Consider the following 17,315-nt stretch of genomic DNA (forward strand, 5'->3'; position numbering starts at 1 on the left):
TTAGGACACCTTCATCACACCGACCAGAAGGGCTGGCCTGCTGTTAGGGTTAGAGTGGGTGGTCCCTGAGTGGGTTGCTCCCGAAGGGGCAAATCCAAAGAGGATCATCCCTTTGGGCGTGACAGGGAGCAGTTTTGTTAGATTGGTGGGATGGGAATGTGGCTTTTAGTTGTCTCCGTCCCTTGTGAGAGTGGGTGGCTTTGCTTGTATTTTGTTTGCTTAAATCTGCTATTGTATTATTTTTTTTAATTGCTTGAACGTACTTATTTCTGCAATGTTGCAAGCTGCTCTGGACCCGTTTTGAAGTAGGGCAGCACATAAATCCAAACTATAATGTAATGGCCTACGTGGTCTTCAATGTTCATGTAGAAAGTGCAAGCGAGTCTAATTCTGGTACGGTAACAGACATCACAAGCAGCAAAAAAATCTGGTTATCAGAAATAACCAATGTGGCCAACAGCATTTTGCATTACAGAACAATGCAACATATGCACACACGGCTGATATGCTGCAATTCTGTAAGTCTATGAAATCTCATATATCAGTGTATTCAGAACTTGTAGAAGGCAGCAAAACATTATGACCGCTTTCTAGACTAAACGCTATGTTGTTATGAATATCACAGCTGTGCCTGCCATATCTCGCCTCTCACTCGGAAAAACAATGAGTTTGAAAAGACATCGCATGATTTATGGTTTTAAATGACAAACAAATGTGAGGCTCAAAGAATTTTTGGTCTTTTCAATAAAACATTCTAGGATAAAACTCCACCTTTACATTTATGGCTTTGACCAGAGATAAATACTGCTTTCTGCAATGGTGCAATGAATAATTTTTCAACCAAATCATATATACAAGGCTTCATTATCAATAGCAAGCTTTGAGATATAAGACATCGAAGCAAGAGATGCAGCAAACGTGTGGTAGATGTTTGAATATTTTTTCTTAATAATGCAAGCAAATCCTAAAATGAAATCCCAGCTTCAGATTCGGCTGCAAAATTTCAACCATGAAAAATGTCTTTAAAAAGATAATTCAGTACAAAGATTCTTCTAACCCTCCCCACTATCTCAATAGCACCAAAATATCCACAGAACACCCAGCATGATCAAGTTTCAATCCAGGCTGGATCTGCATCAAGAACAAATGTTGCAAACCAACTGGAGAAAGACCATTTCCAAATTTAGGGATCTATTTATTAAAAGTGAGTTAATATTCTTACGCACATTAAAAGCCTGTGTTGATGTCTAATATATATTATCAGTAATGACAAAAAAAAAAGTTACATTTCAGTGATTAGTTAAATGAGATGAGTCATGCAAATAAATTAAAATCAGCTCATTAATATTCAAATAGGTTATCACAAATCATGTTATGCCACAATGAAGACCTCAAGAATAGCAGTTAAGTTTTCGGAGCTGGCACTGGCGGGCTAATGTGCCTGTGAAAGTGTGGACCCTCTCCTAACCCCCAAGTGTGAAGAAAAGGCCCTCCGAGGTGAAATTCTGTCCCTCCTCCATTGGTGAACCAAATGTCGACTGTGGGCCAAGCAACAACCACCCTCCCATTGACCCTTCCACCCCAACATCTGACAAGGTGCTCACTGTCCTTCTCCGGCCGGTCCTCCCATCACCATGACTCCCCCAACCAACGATGCTCAAAACATCTTTGAGGCAGAAACGATCCCCACTTGCTCCTACCAAAAATAAAGATAGTACTGGCTGACCCAGAGTTCCCCTTTGATCTGACTGTTCCAGCAAAGCTGGGATAGAGAGGAAGAAGTGGGAGAAAGGTTAAAAAATACGGGGAATATTCTTCACATGCAGATTCATGGCACAGTAGCCTTAATAGTAGTAATAATCTATTTCTTCTTTCATGCTTTCCTGTAGACAAAGTCACAGCATATAACAATAAAGTAACAATCAAAATAATATATAGTAAAAAAAAACTATAATTAAAATCTCAAAATACAAAACAGGAAAAGGCCTATCTGATCATAAGCAGAATAAATGAAATAATTAAAATCTAGAAGACGCTGGTTATGAGTTGACTGAGATAACCATCCAAAGAGGAGGCATCTGCCTGGTCAAAATAAATAAAAAAACAAATATCTTTACTATACATCTTCTGTGAAAGTCACGATACAAAGGCTGAGATTTATCTTGCTGAGTTTATCCTACAGATGACGGAATAATTTTTGTGACTTCTTGGTGGGATGACCGAACAATCTTTGTGAAGCACATTTACTGATTACTTATGTCTAGAACATGTGCGTTTGGTGTCCCCTCAATTCTGGATGATATTTTAAAGTATCACAAAATAGAGACATTGAAAATTATAAAAGACATGTATTGACTTGATCTGATTAATTCAATTGATTTGCAGAGGATGCTGTGGCCATATCTGTTCTTTGTCATGTGATCTATTAGGGAATGTGATTTATTGCTTCATGGGCCTCCTTGCATACAAGGACAGAATAATAAGGTAATTATATATTTGTCATTTATCAATAATAATGATGTGATTATAATTGCGGACATTGCAGAAAAGGAAAGAAATTAGAAACTATATTGAGTTTGTGTTTGATTGTTATTTTCTTGTTGGACTATCAAGAGACAATTTTCGTGATGGCAAGAAAGCAAATGAGCCCATACACTGAAGGACAAATGTAATTTATTACACTTGCACAACTGTCCATATTTTATTCATTTTAAAGCTCTTATTACTCACTATAAACACAGAAGTAATCGCTGATCATTATCTCTACTATGACCGTGGATGCAATAATCTCACTTCAGTTTAGCTGTGGCCTATCTATAACCCCATTTTGTATCCTGCCTCCGATAAGCTGTTGCTGCCAGCTCACATTGCACAGGTCCTCGTCTGCAGAAGTGGCTTTCCATCAGCAGCCACCATGGCCCTCCCTACTGTGCACCGCATCTCTTTGAGGAGGAGGAGGAGGAGGAGGAGGTGCACATTCCACTTTGTGTACCACTGTATGGTAACCAAGCATCACCTCAGTAATTCACCCTTCCACCCCCCCCCCCCCCCCCCCACCATGTCCCATGATCAATAACTCAGCCCATGTTGATGCTGATCAGTATGGAATATTCAGGGGCACACTCATCTTACAACTGCAATAAAAGAAAGATCAGATGCATCATCATGGACTGAGCAAGTCATTACCTATTTTTACAACAAGCCATCTTGCTTCTGTTTGTCCGAGCGGTAATCCCAATTGAACAAGGCCATTTCTAAGCAGTTTTGCAGCAGCCAAGGAGTACAATATTACATGATGGAGCAGTACTTGAAAAAGGACTGCATCCCTCCAGTGCCTTCCCTGCATCACCTCAGAGCATTTTAAAGGGTTAACACTTCCTCCTCCCCGACAGCAGCAGAGTCATTGAATAATTCTTTTTTTTCTTTCGTTTTCTCTCTGCAATAATATATCATTTCTCCACCTAAATCACTCTGAAACTTGTCCCTAATCAAATATGCTCCCCCCTTCCATCCAGCCCAGTCAACTTCAGTCAGGAGGACAGAGATTGCGTCTCCCTCTCGAACCCGGTTCATGTGCACCTTGGAGCTGGCCAGCAGGCCTGGCCATCGTTGCAAGGGTCAGGATTCTCTCCCTCCTAGGGAGCCTGTGGATAGCAAGGTTTGCAGTGTTTCTCCATATTAGCGGATCAATGAGCAGGAATCAGGCTCAGCAGCTCAACTTGGTGTCTTGCCAGGTAGCGTGTGGTGCTGCTGTTGAGTCATCAGGCAAGCCTCAGGTCTGAAGTACCTTTTAATGACTCGGATGACAAAGAAACCAGCACGGGAGAGTGCATGTGTGTGCACACGGATACAGGGATTTTCTGTAGTTCAATATCAGTAAAACAGCAAGGACATTAGATGGAAATCAAAAGATCACATGCTTCTAAGTAAAAAAAAAAAACCAAAAAAGAAAAGGGCATTTTGTTCAAAACTAATAATAAAATAGAATCTCTTCTATTTATTTAAGTTCTCATCCCTTTAGTACATTTTGACATTTCATCTTTGTATTTTTCTATCTTGGGAACCTCAGTTAGTACAGGACATGATGGGCCCCTCCTACACACTCTTACACTAAAACCTCCGATTTTCTCTGAAAAGCCTTCCAAATGATTGCGGCAGACATTAAACACCCACACGGAGGTGATGCAGTTCACTCTCTTCCATGATTACGGAACATTTTTAAAGTACCCTTGGCTAGGTCTCTTCTGACACTGGAAGAGTATGGTGTGCGAGGCACTAAAGCAAAATCAGAGCACGTCCATTAATCAGAATCCAGGTAGCACCCTGGAAAATATTTATTACCTTACTGATAAGTTGTGGGGCTAACATTCACATGTCAGAGAAATAAATACCTGCAATGTAAGAAGAATCTTGTTTTATTTGCCAGAAAGCTGACAACTATCTTGGCTGCCCCATCCTGGACCAAGCTCTTGCTGTCCACCCTTACCCTGCGGGCATGACATGATCTGATTTCAGGGTCATGGCATTCTTTTATCTTTCACCCCTTTCTCGGTTAGGGTCAATATGTCAGTGCAGGGGTTCCCAGAAATTCAGGCAAACGCGACGGCAGAAGGCACAGCCCAGGGACCTTCTGTTTTCTCTCTTAGGACGCCAGACAGATTTTCTTTCAGTACTCAGGCTGGGTGATTTGTAGAGGTCCACTTTGATTAAGTGACCGGAGGTGCATTATATATTCAGGGCCCTTCACTTTAAATCAATTTTTAGCCATAAATTCCTGGATTTTTCCAAAGCTGACATTCGGTTTAAACCGATATTCACCCTAACTTTAGGCTGATTAAAAAGCTGTTCCAGTGCTGCAGCTGTGCTTCAAGTCCTCCAGCCACAGCTGGAAGCCAGTATGGGTCAAAGCAAGAAGTTTCATCCTCCAGTGCTGCCCATGCCGTATTTCAGGCCCCGCCTCCTCACCCCCCCCCCCCCCCCCTCGAGTAGCTAAGTGCCTGCTGTCTGGTGCCGTGAATGCGTTCCAAGCAGGCCCTGTCCATCAGCAGCACTTCCCGGCAGGCTCTCTGGCCCTGCACAAAAGCAGAAGTGCAGTGCTGCAGAGCGAGGGAGCCTAAGTTACAAAAGGAGAAGTACCCAGGTAGTTATCCATGCATTAAATATGGCTGTCTACATCTGCACCTGCTATTTGGGCTGGTGGCTAAGCAGGTGCAAACCCATAGGGTTGAGAACAGGAAAAAAAAGAATGATTTTTTAAAAATATGTCTTTCATTTAATTTAATTTTCACCAAAGTGAACACCCCCCCCTTCCCAATCCCCACCAATACCTGTCCCAAGAGTCACCTAAATAAAACAAAACAAACAAACAAACAAAAAGATTAAACCCCAAGACTTTCCCCTATCCTCCCCCCTAGAGCCATCTTACCCAATTGGAGGGTTGCATGAGGTCGAAAAAAGGCAGGACCGGTACCATTTTAAGAATGGGAACTGGCAGGGCAAGAGAGACTGCTCCATTTTGACTTCTTGCAAGATGGGACTGGGGAAGTTGGGAGAATAGGGGAACATCCGGGAGGGGCAATATGTTTTTTTATTTTGGCAGTTCTGGATTGTGGTGGGGGGGGAGGAGGAGGGAGCCTTTTGTTCCGCCAGTGGCAGGAGAATTTGTCACATCTGCATTCTTAAATGAAAAGAAAAACCCAATGAATATCCTTGGGTATTTCTTCTTGTTTTGATCTGAAATGAAATGAAAATTATCATTTCGTTGCATTTTTCATAGTGGTTCAAAATGCACACCCATTGCTAAAAGAACAGTGCATGTACAATTGAAAATGACAGTATGTGCCATTTACTCCCCTGATCAAAATCACCCTGCCCCGGGAATGTCTCTTTTTAACCAACTAAAACTGTGCTCTATGTAGAAGCCCATGCCAACTTTTAGCCATGGTCAGAGGAAAACGTTTTAACCAGGGTCCTCTCTTCAGGTAAATTAATTTTCACTCAACGCACAATTAAGCTCTGGAATTTGTTGCCAGAGGATGTGGTTAGTGCAGTTAATGTAGCTGGGTTTAAAAAAGGTTTGGATAAGTTCCTGGAGGAGAAGTCCATTAACTGCTATTAATCAAGTGTACTTAGGGAATAGCCACTGCTATTAATTGCATCAGTAGCATGGGATCTTCTTAGTGTTTGGGTAATTGCCAGGTTCTTGTGGCCTGGTTTGGCCTCTGTTGGAAACAGGATGCTGGGCTTGCTGGACCCTTGGTCTGACCCAGTAGGGTAACTTCTTATGTTCTCATGTTCTAAATGCCCATTTACCTGGGCAATTCACTCTGGAAATTGCCTTCGTTTGGACTAATCAAAAGGTTCAGTGCCGTATTCTCATGGTTCCAGAGAAATTCTTTACCCTCAAAGGCACAGCAGTAGATGGAAGGTTCCTTCTATTTATTAAGTCTTTTTTCCTTTAGAAAAGCAAACAAACAAAATGTAATGCAGTGCTTTCTAAAGGATAAGGGAATAAACGTGAAAAATCTATGCTGTCAACCAAAGCCAAAAAGAAAGAAAACCTCCTAAGCTTCTTGACTGAGCGCTCTGGGACGCAGATCATTTTTTGTAGTAGGCCCTGGCGTCTTAAACTGTCATGCCAGAATAGCTCGAGGGGCTCTGTTCTACCATGGCCCAGCCTTGCTGTCAGATTTGTATCTGAGGGAGTCATGGAGAGAAGATCTCTCTCTGAAATATAGAACAGACTGTTCTATGTCAGCTCTTCTCTTATAATTCTGGTGTCCGCTGCATAAAAATATTTTGTTGTGACTTTTCTTTTCAACTTGTTTGATAAAGCAGAGTTGCTTACCTGTAACAGGTGTTCTCCTAGGTCAGCAGGATGTTAGTCCTCACATGTGGGTGACATCATCAGATGGAGCCCGGCACAGAAAACCTTTGTCAAAGTTTCTGGAGCTTTGACTGGCACAATGAGCATGCCCAGCATGCCACTATCCGCAGGGTCCCTCTTCAGTCGCGTAACAGAATTCCCGAGCAAAAGAAATAAAACAAAACACATGAGAACCTACCTCCGCGGGGTGGCGAGCGGGTTTCCTGAGGGCTAAAATCCTGTTGTCCTAGGAGAACACCAGTTACAGATAAGCCACTCTGCTTTCTCCTAGGACAAACAGGATGGTAGTCCTCAAAGATGGGTGAATACCAAGCTACAGACTGCTCCCAGTAAGGCTTATGACCAACAGGTACTGAATCAGGTGCCAACGGGCACAAAAATAACCTCAGTGTTGTTGGTAACACAGGGAGATAGCAAGAATCCAAAGATGGGCCCTAGGCAGGGAGAGTTGAGTTTTTAAGCCTGGAAGAGGTTACAAAGGACAGATTGGCCGAAGTTACTGTCATGTCGACCATCCTTGTCCATGCAGTAGTGAGCAGCAAACGTGTATAGGGAACTTCACGTTGCGGCTCTACAGATTTCAGCAATGGGAACCGCTTGTAAGTGGCTCTCACAGAGTGGACCTTAATTCAGCCTCCAAGCTGAAGGTCCACCTGCGTATAGCAGAAGGAAATGCAATCTGCCAGCCAGCTGGACAGAGTTTGTTTGCCCACTGCATCGCCCATTCTGTTCTTGTCAAAGGACATGAAGAGTTGTGTGGACTGCTCGTGGTCTGCAATGCGTTCGAGATAGATGGCCAAACTGTGTAGAGCCCATTCGCCTTGATGAGAATGAGGTCTTGGGAAAAAGGTGGGCAAAATAATAAACTGATTAAAATGAAAATCAGTCACCACCTTAGGCAGAAACTTAGGGTGAGTACACAGGACCACCCTACCACGAAAGAACTTTGTGTAGGGAGGATACTTCACCAACGCCTGACGTTCACTAACTCTGCGAGCCAAAGTGACCACTACGAGCTGTTATTTATGTGGATAGGACTCAACAACATGCAGACACTTGAAAATTGCTCTTTTTTTTCCCCTCTCCCCAACCTAAACACCCCTACAAGAACATCTCTTTAGCAGGGGGTGTGTGCATTCAATTCCCAATACGCAAAACCACAATGAAACGCCATTGCATGCCAATGGAAAATGAAATGAAAAGATAACACATTTGAGTTTTTCCCTTTCATTTTGTAATGCAGCCACTGGGTCCCTGGCTAAGGTTTCTCAACCCCACTGACAAATCTTCTTCTCTCCCCTCATCACCTTCCCCCCCCCCCCAGTGCTGCAGAAATAAGACCATTAACCCCATCCCAGGGCCTCCCCCTATCCCTCATGCCCCTTCCATGAGGTTCCAGTAGTTCCAATGGGGTGGGTAAGATCCCTAGTTGCCCCTGGCCGGGTCTTGATATGATGATGGTAACTGGGGATTGCTTCTGCCCCATTTAGGCTACCAGAAACCACAGATGGGGTAAGCTATATTGGAGGAGGGAACAGAACAGGAGAAGGCTAATTGTTTTATTCTGGTGGCACTAGATGAGACAAGCTCCCTTCTTTACCCCCCTTTTTTTTTTTTGCTTTGGTGTTTATTTTAGTTTAATGAAATAAAAAAAAAAAACTAATTAAAAGCAAAACAAAAATCAAAATGAAATAAAAAAAAGATTTATATACACACCTCTTCTCTTTAATACTGCTAAAAGTCGGCCCGATTTTAAAAAGTGCTATGCGCGTAAATAACGGGGGTTAGGCGCGTGGCCGGGACTTGCGAGTGCCACGCACATTTTCGGAAGGGCCCGGCCACGCGCACAGCCTCCCCCCCCCCCGCCCCATTACATACCGAAGGGGCAGGCCAGGACAGCGCCATCGGCCGCTGTCCCGGGGAAGCGTGCGCCTGCAGCTGGCCGGCGTGAGGAAGATCCTGCTCCTCCAGAGCAGAAGTATGGAAAAAAAAAAAGGGGGGTGCGCAAATGTGCGGGGATATTGCATTTTATAACATGCGTGCGCACCGACGTACACATATTATAAAATAGCCGCGTCCATGTGTGTCGGGAACTGCGTGCCTCTGGACGCCCACAAGTTTTTTGTTTATTTTTAAAAACAAACCCCAGTGTGCACACTGCTTTAGTAAGGCAGCTTTTATTCAGACCGGTTTACCTTGATAAATTACTACTACTGTCATGGATAAATGCCATTAAATAGACCTTCTCATTATGAAATTACAAGGAATAAAAATCTTGAAATATTGTAGACTTCCCTTTCCCCACTTCCAGCTGTGGGCAAAAAGTGAAGTTAAACTCTGCCATCTTCCCAAGCTTAATGTTTGCGTAATGTTCTTTCTAGCACCTTTCCTTGTACGGTGGCGCGCTCCATAAACAATCGCCTTAAACTGTGAAGAACAAAACCTGTGTTGGCAATTTTCAAAAGGTTTTGCGTGCGTAAACGCGCTTTTGAAAACTGCTACTTTTACGCGTGCAACTCCTTTGAAAATTATGTCCTTACGTTAGGGCAAGAGATGATATGCAAAATAATAATAATCTGAACTCAAGCCAGGCAAAAGTTTTAGATTTTCCATCGGATTTACCGGAGGACATCCATTGAAGTTTTTCTCAGTGAATCTTCGTGTGTGGGTGTTGGGGCAAAAATCTAGCGGATCTGGCACGGATCTGTGGGAATCTACACTGATTCGGACGGCCGCAGCTACAGCTAATTTTGCACATCTCCCTCCAGCTCAGAGGCAGATTTTCCCTTTGAAGAATACATACTGGCTTCTTTTTTGGAATGAGGAGGAGAGAGACTCCACAAACCTTAAGAATTGCCTTGCAGGTTCACAAATTTATCTATTTATTTATTTATTTATTAAATCTGCACACATCCCTGCCTATAATTTACATCTCACTTTAAAGGGCTGTTTTGGTTTTGATCCATACCAGCAGGACACCACAAGGGAGTGATCAGTTTTAGAATATACCACACTTGATGACCAGTGCGCTAGTTTTTCTAATAAAAGCTTGCATTTTATAATTAATTCACGGTTTGTATGGTAGCAACTCTTAACATGAATGAGGTCATTGTATACTGGTTCTTTAGCTTCTTAAATGACAGTAATTATTCAAGATTGTCTACTGAAGGATCTCATTAAAACTTACTTTTGATATGTTTCAAAGTGCCCAGTCCAATAAGTCTTCTCCACAATAAACCAAATCATGTATAATGCATCAAAATTATATCTAATATAGTTTTAAAATTTCCATGTCATTATTATGCATTGTTAAAATACAGTGCTTATGTTAATCTCCTTGCTCTCCATTTCTTCACACACTAAGGGTGTGCACATTTGTCACACTCTAGGGGTGTGCATAGAAACATTTTTGTTTCTATTTTTCATTTCATTTTCTAATCATTTCGTTTCATTTTTCTTTTGTCATTTTAGCATGCGCTAAATATATTTCAGCACATGCTAAAATGTTTTGAAGCACGCTAAACCCATTTAGCATGCTAAAATACAAAAACCTTTTTTTTAGCTTTCCATGTCACTTTGGATTGAAAATGAGTCATCAAATGTTATTTTGTTGCACTTAGTTAGTTAGACATATCTCTATCACAGCCCAGTCTCTAAAACAGCACAAGCCCTTCTCTTGAAAAAAAAACAAACCTACAATTCTTCAGAGACAATGGTCTCCAACACAAAATTAAATGAACAAAACAATAAAGAGAAGGGTGAAGGAACAAAAGACCACATTTAGAAACCACACAGAGCATTAATGACAAAGGCAGGCAATACTGAAACAAGGCTTGGTATATCCTAGTGAATAATGTATTGGTAAAATATCAAATGTTATAACAAGAAACTAAGTTATTTTCGTCCACAGTAGCTGCCATATGAATTATTATTATATTCATAACATGTAGCATGACTCAGAAAGTTAGCCTAGTGCGACATGGCCATATGTGCATTTCTACAATGTTGCTTAAAAATCTGCAGTACTTGATTCTAATTTCTGACCTACATCATAAACTATGAAAAAAAACAAACCTGCTATTGCAGTGGGCAGGATGACTAATGCAGTAAACTATTTGGATGGATCAGAAGTGGTCCACAAGGGCCTTGGCAGGGTGGCAAAGTCTGTATCAGAAGCCCTAAGTGAGTGCTGACTTTCTTTCTAGAAGCTTCTAATAAAGAATTTGATTGGATAAATAAACATGCACAAATGGCTATCAATTAGATGTTGTAATGCTTTCTGCGAATAGTAAAACTGACTGGTTACCATTTTGGAACTGGCTTGACTTTTCACTTTTTTTTGTGCCTGTTTTGCTGCAACTTCTACTCAGAAGAACTTAAGGGCCATTGGTGAACCAATAGGACTTTCAGATTTTGTATGAGAATGTACACTGGGGTTTTTTGTTGACAGAAAAGCAGTTGTGACATCTGACCTGGTTATCATGAGTAAAGTTATTTAATATCCGAGACAGATGCCCAGTAAAAAAGTTTAAACTCCTAAATACTTTGCTTAATTAGCAATTTCGTATTGGTTGTTTTACTTTGATCTCCCCCTATTATAGGGAATATGTGACATGTAATAAATAATTATTGATGCATTGTTGTTTTATGGAAAATATGATTGCATTACATTGTATTTCATATTTTCTTGTTTTTCATGATGTATATCATTGATGAAAATTAATAACAATTTAAATTAAAGTTATTTCACTCTGATGCGTGTATAATGCGCACTTTCAGTCGGCACGGAATGAGAGCTCTGGCATGCACACTGGAATGGCAAGAACAGAAAAAATATTCAGCTTTCTACTAATTGATTTGTGCAGATATTGGACAGATTCACCTGTTAAAATAGAAGCGTGAGAGGACAAAAAAAATAATAATTTTGCATAAGGCACAGAGTACAGAGTAGGGTTAGTGTGACTGTAATGTTCCGTGCCAACAGCAAAGGGCTATGGAATAATGAGTTTAGGGGAAGCAGGATTGATTTGAGAAAGGCTCAATTATGTTCATTCAGCGGCATGAGGTGCAAAAACCAATAATAGATTCGCTACATGGATTAGATTTGCATTTTGGCTATACAGAAACATAGCTCCTCCAGGGAGCAAAGTCGCAGCAGCCACCCATTATATCATGAAAATCATTAAATTAAACCAAAAACCAATAAACAAATCTGTGCGCCCAAAAGTAACATTATTAAAATTAATTCTTTATATACCGTGCCATCTTATTATCCGTTTCCTTCCTCTAGGTGAGGGACCTTCATTAGGGCACCGATGAAGTTCCCCCAAAGGGGAGCAGAATGTTGGACTCTTACATGGAACACGTGCAATTCTCTTTTATAATATTAATATGAAACTAGAAGCTGTGAAGTAGCTAATCTTGCATACAGCCACCTGTAGAATTCCCACAACCAACTCGTTTCATAGCTTTGTGCTCTCAGCATTAACATACTCCAATTAAAGGGGCTAAAATGCACTCTTTTTTTTCTTTAATAGAAGGAGTTTTGTTCTAGGCTATCAGCAGTAAATACAAAGTTTCCGGGTGCATCTTTCTGCCTTCCTTTGCTACCCTTTGTGTTGGTATAGCCCATGAAGCCCCACTGATAAAACTCCTGGTGGTTGGGTCCAGGGGTAACTGCAACTGTTTTTGTTTATGGCTTTTCCCAGAAATAAGGAGCCTATTCCCAGGAGAGTGAAATCCAGGCCACCAGCAGTAGATGGACTTCTGCCAGCCACCTTCCCTTCGGGTTGAGCCCTCCAGTGCTGGTGGCCAGCAAGGCATGAAAACCGGGTCGGGGATGGGGATGGGACACCCCCCCCCCCCCCAACACGGACAGGGGAACGAGAGCCCTAAAACATGGAAAGTAGCAGGAACAAAACCAAAATCCATGAACACAGGAAGGAGAACAAAGTAGAAGATGAAGGATAATGAAGTCTTCTGGATACAGGAGTAGAGCCAGAGTACAAGGATCGTGAAGGTACGAGCAAGCTCCGGCAACTGACTGCTAAGACTGCCTCAGTATAAGTACAAGTCAATATAAGAAACAAGATGGCTGCTGGAGGGAAGCGAGGAGTACAGAACTTGGAGGACCAGACAAAAACCTTAAGTGGCTCAAAGCACTACCTGTAGGCCGGAGAAGCACTTGGCAATGGATCCTTATAGTAGCGAGGCGTGTGTGAAAATCCTGTAGACTTTTAGAGGTCAATTTTAAAAGCATTGGTTGTGTACGTTGGCCTCACATGAGCAATGTGGATTTTAAAAGCTATGCTTTTCACACATATATGCACGTGCCAAATCTAAGGGGGCAAAAAAAGGAGTGAGGCATTGGCATTCCATGGCGGGGCCAACACTTATACGTGTAACTCCATATTTAAAACGGAAGGCCGCATTTGCGTGGTGGCTTCTTATCCGCATAACTTTACTGCTGCTCGTGATGAGGAGCAAGTCTGCAGATATCACATTTTAGGACTTACAAGACACGATAGGGATCAGGGTCAACTGGGGGGGGCATGCAGGATGAAGAACCAGAAGGGTCTGGAAGACCCTTATATTGACTGGGCAAACTAATGGATTAATTAGAAAAACTGGGAATGTCCCTCACATGAGCATGTTCTAAAATCCGAACACATACGCGCGTTAAAGCCCACAAAGTCCTATGGGAGATACACGAAGTAAGTTTGCGCGAGTAACCTCTTAAAATGAAGACCCTACTTAGGTAGACGTATTTAAAAACATACATGGACAAACGTGCACGTGATTTAAAACTCTAGTGTATCTCCGCTCGTGCACAGAATCGTGCATGTATGGGCACACGTGCGCTCGTTTTAAAATTAGTCTGCTAGTGTAGACTTTTCTAGGAGAGAGAGGGAAAGTAAAAAGACAGGTGGTACAGACTCTCTTCAGAGAAAGAAAAATAAATCTAGGATTTGCTAAATAATGTATAAAGCAGAGCACACCACATTATTTCTTGTATAACTGTGATAGCATCTGACATTACATAATTTACCTTTTCTTTATTGCATATGCACTAAATGTCATTTGCATACATAAGAACATAAGAACATAAGAAAATGCTGTACTGGGTCAAACCAAGGGTCCATCAAGCCCAGCATCCTATTTCCAACAGTGGCCAATCCAGGCCATAAGAACCTGGCAAGTGCCCAAAAACTAAGTCTATTCCATGTTACTGTTGCTAGTAATAGCAGTGGCTATTTTCTAACAGGCGGATTTTAAATGCCCTGCTCGCGTAAATCCGGCCGGATTTACGCGAGCAGGGCCCTCGCGCGCCTATTTTGCATAGGCCACCGGCGTGCACAGAGTCCCGGGATGCGCCTAAGTCCCGGGGCTCTTTTAAGGGGGCGTGTCGGGGGGCGTTGCCAAATGACGTGGCGTTTCAGGGGCGTGATGCGGCATTTGGGGGCGGGCCCGGGGGCATGGTTTCGGCCCGGGGGCGTTCCGGGGGCATGACCGTGCCCTCCGGAACAGCCGCCGGGTCGGGTCTTGGCGCGCCAGCAGCCCGCTGGTGCACGCGGATTTACATCTACCTCTGGCAGGCATAAATCCATGGATAAAGGTAGGGGGGGTGGGTTAGATAGGGGAAGGGAGGGGAAGGTGAGGGGAGGGTGAAAGAAAGTTCCCTCCGAGGCCGCTCCGATTTCGGAGCAAGTACTCCGTTCCCTCCGGAGCGGCCTCGGAGGGAACGGAGGCAGGCTGCGTGGCTCGGTGTGAGCAGGCTGCCCAAAATCGGCAGCCTTGCACGCGCCAATCCCGGATTTTATAAGATACGTGCGGCTACGTGTGTATCTTATAAAATCCAGCGTACTTTTGTTTGCGCCTGGTGCACCAACAAAAATACGCGATCGTGCTATTTTTTAAAATCTACCCCTATGTGAACTTAATAGCAGGTAATGGACTTCTCCTCCAAGAACTTATCCAATCCTTTTTTAAACGCAGCTATACTAACTGCACTAACCACATACATATTAGGGTCTTCGTGCACACTATGCTATTTTATATGCATGCTAAGCATTAATGCATAGGCCTCTAAAAGAACCATGGAGGGTTGATATTCAGCAGCTACAATTTGTGTGGGTAATTTTTTTATTTAAAAGTTAAACATACAACAAAATATAGACTTCGGACTGTCTTTACAGAACATGAAGCTTCTCAACTTCCATTCCAACATCTTATATAAAATGTAAAAAAAAAAAAGTTATCCCTGCTGTTAAACTAAGCACATCCACAGGCATTAACCTACCACTGAACGATTCTCCCCTTCTCCAAATAAGCCCAATAGGGGCCACATACATTATCATAAATATTTTTCTTTTTCAGTGCATATGTGAGTTTCTCTAGTACCGCAGTGCTATGAATCTGTGCAAACCACTGGGCCATCGACGGAACTGACTTCCACTTAGTCGCATCAACTAAACGTGCCATGTGTATAAGATGATCACATAACTTACAGAGATGCTTCCCCAATGTTAAATCTGACCAATAGTGTTTTTAACCACAGAAATGTAGCTAGATGGGCCATCTTTTCAATGAGGAAAATTTAAACTCCATAAAACTCAACTTTAGCCAAGTAGGTTGTTGGATATCAATCATTGTTATTATTTAAGATAATGTGAAATTGTCTTAAGTGAAATTCAAGAATATGAAACTCCTTGTTGATATGAAGTGCATCTTATCTTGAATTTTACCAGGAAATAAATCAAACTGGTTTGGAATAACTAGGGATTGGAAAGACTGCTTAAGAACATAAGAAATTGCCATACTGGGTCAGACCAAGGGTCCATCAAGCCCAGCATCCTGTTTCCAGCAGTGGCCAATCCAGGCCACAAGAACCTGGCAATTACCCAAACACTAAGAAGATCCCATGCTACTGATACAATTAATAGCAGTGGCTATTCCCTAAGTCAACTTGATTAATAGCCATTAATGGATATTCCTAAAGTGGAGAACCACACAAGAATTATTACAAGAATAATTTCAATTTTCAACAACCACCAAAGGAGTAAGTCAAGATCTCTTGGCCTAAAATTGATGTACTCAGCCATTCATCCCCCCTCTTCACCAACCATACACTGTGCTACATATACAAAGATGCCGCATAAGAACATAAGATATGCTATACTGGGTCAGACCAAGGATCCATCAAGCCCAGCATCCTTTCTCCAACAGTAGCCAATCCAAGTCATAAGTACAGGCAAGTACTCATGTTATTAATGCCAGCAACAAGCAGTGGCTATTCCCTATTGAATAATAGCAAACCTTTTTTTTAACCCGGCTAAACTAACTGCCTTAACTATATACTCCAGCAATGAATTCTAGAGCTTAATTGTGTGTTGAGTGAAAAAGAATTTTCTCCAATTCATTTTAAATGTGTTACGTGCTAACTTCATGGAGTGCCCCTAGTCCTTGTATTATCTGAAAGAGTCATTAACTGTTTCACATTTACCCATTCAAGACCTTTCATGATTTTATATTCCCCCTCAGGTGGGGGGAATATAGATGACAACACTCACAATAATGGTCTCAGAGAGGCTCAGCAGCTGGAAAGGGTAGGCCCTTGAGGAGCGAGTACCTGGTTCCAAGGAAAGCTCTGAGAGAGCAATGGCAGCTCACAATGATGTAGGCAGTGATAGCTTCCGGGCAGAAGAGAATCAGCAGAAAGTCAGGAACGAGGGCCCTCGAGGAGCCTGAAAGGCAAAGAGGGAGTGAGGCCCCTGAGGAATCCTATTCCATTCCAACTCAGGGGGTCATTTTTCAAAGAGGTACCGCAGGAGATAATTCCGCAAATCGCGCTAACATGATTTGCAAATTTTAAATTCAGGGGGCAGAGCATATGTAAAGTAGGAAAGAGTTATGTGCCACAGTGTTAGCTACAACTCTTTCATTTGTGGCTGAGAGAGAGAGAGAGAGAGAGAGAGAGAGAGAGAGAGAGAGAGAGAGAGAGAGAGAGAGAGAGAGAATGAGAGAATGAGAGAGAGAGAGAGAGAGAGAGAATGAGAGAGAGAATGACTTGCTATAGTGTCTCTTCCCTAGACAGGTATTTGTATCCCTATGAGAGGCCCACCTAGTAACTCGAGGTGAGGGTTAAGTATTAGTGTAGGGGGTTGGGGGCCACTTTCACATTCAACATGAGACGTACGAACAGAACAGTGGTCTCTTGTGAAGATTTGATGGCCTTCGGAGTGAGGAAACTCACTCCAAGATGAGATTTGGGCAATGTTCTCTCCACCTAGCTTGATGGACACTCTACCTGGGCAACAACAAGCTAGGTGGAGAGAACATTGTCCAAATCTCATCTTGGAGTGAGTTTCCTCACTCGGAAGGCCATCAAATCTTCACAAGAGACCACTGTTCTGTTCGTACGTCTCATGTT

Source organism: Rhinatrema bivittatum, chromosome 15 (genome assembly GCF_901001135.1).
Source record: "Rhinatrema bivittatum chromosome 15, aRhiBiv1.1, whole genome shotgun sequence".
Classification (NCBI taxonomy): Eukaryota; Metazoa; Chordata; class Amphibia; order Gymnophiona; family Rhinatrematidae; genus Rhinatrema; species Rhinatrema bivittatum.